Consider the following 1,755-nt stretch of genomic DNA (forward strand, 5'->3'; position numbering starts at 1 on the left):
AAATATGCCACTGGAAATAAATATTCACTTAACACAATCTTATCTGTTTTATATCAAAAGATTCCCCCCCCAAATAAAGATTCTAAGGTAAATTAAAGATTCCTTTGAATTAAAAAAAAATACACCTTCTAAAACAGTAAGCTTACAAAACAATGCAGGGGATTGCTAGACATACTTACTGTAAGAGGAAAGTATGTCCAATGAAAAGGAAATTTAAAACATGACCTTAAACTTTTATGAAGAATTTTAACAAGGCATTTACTTCATTTACTTTTAGCTACTCCATAAATACCAGAAGAGAAACTGGACAGTTTGTAATGAAGTTTAGAAAAATTTCTTTTTTCACAAAGCAAACTTGTAAATCGTTCCCTTTGGCTCCTTCTTCCAATCTTCCTTCACTGAGCTGAAGAGATATTGAATTCTTCCAGATTTTTGGTTAGGCAGGTAGTTTCAAAGCCAACTGGAGTTTCCAGGTAGCTGGTCACTGGATAGTAGTCTGGTCACTGGATCTATGATTTGTCCAACTTTGAAAATGATTTCAGCCAGTACATGTTTCATGAGCTTTGTTTGTGGAACATGTAGAGCTTTGAGAAGCACAATATCCCCAACTGTGCACTGCTGAAGATCACTGATTATTAAAGTACTTTAATAAGTAGGGATAGAAAACAAGCTGGGTCACTCTCATGTTAGCTGTTTTTTTGCATTGCTGTTCCAATCACCTTCCCCACCATCCATCTGGCATGAATGGATGAATGAACTATTGACATTATGTGGCTTGGGTCACAGGAGTGCTTTGAGGGTTTAACCTAGAAGGTGCTCAGTAGCGGTAAATGTGAGTCTTTATTTGTGTCCCTTATTTCTTTCTTTCCACTGGATGTGCCTATGTGCCTGTCCCTGAAAAGCCTCACAGCTCAACTACTCATGCCCCCAAGAGCTAGGCTGAATGGCTAGGGTGTTCTCCCCCCTGGAGGAGACCTTTACTTGGGACTGCTTTCTTGATCAATTCTGGCAGACCTAGGATAGGTTGGAGTGATCAATCCTCCCACGCCATGCTACCCCAGAGTCAGGCCACTCGCCTCACCTCTAGGCTCTCACTGGGCAGCATCTCTCTCCTCTGAATTCACCCCCTGCAACAGCAGGGCATGACTGATTCTCACCTCCCAACTCTACTTTCCCCTTGCGTGTCCTATGGAGGGCTGGCCAGAGAGTCTGCTGGATGATTTCAGATTATTCATAAATATTAGAATTGTGGTAACATTGTTAGATTAAATGTAGAACTTTCCAACCTGGTTACTGTGAAAGGGTTAAAAGTAATCAGATGTACCAACTAATTTCACTTAAAAAAACAAAAAATGCTTACATATTAAACAATAAAATTAATCAAATGGATATTCTCAGTGGCAGTATAAAAGTCACCATTATCTGAGATCCTCTTGAATAAATTCAAATTCAAGTAATTCAATAATACAAATACATTCAAATTTTATATAAATATGAATGTTACATGTGCTTGGTTAAGCATCATGATATAAATAATAACAACACTCAAGGAGCAGAAGAACTGAAATGTGTATACCAACAACTTTATAATATATTATTTAACTGTGACATGCAAGTGATGTAAACAAGTGTTAGGAGGGTTGAAAGAGAGAAATCGATTCCAGTTTATAGAAAGAGGAGCAGCTCCATCCATCTAAGAATGCTCTTGAATGACAGAGAAAATTTCATTAGACAAGAGATAAGGAGCAAGTATCT

General features: G+C 37.8%; 1 pseudogene; it reads right to left on the bottom strand.

Annotated features, from left to right (window-relative positions):
- Positions 1 to 395: 395 nt before the first annotated feature.
- On the bottom strand, positions 396 to 770 carry LOC132017254 (small ribosomal subunit protein uS17m-like; annotated as a pseudogene).
- Positions 771 to 1,755: the final 985 nt, after the last annotated feature.

The sequence above is a fragment of the Mustela nigripes genome, chromosome 5 (assembly GCF_022355385.1).
Source record: "Mustela nigripes isolate SB6536 chromosome 5, MUSNIG.SB6536, whole genome shotgun sequence".
Taxonomy (NCBI): Eukaryota; Metazoa; Chordata; class Mammalia; order Carnivora; family Mustelidae; genus Mustela; species Mustela nigripes.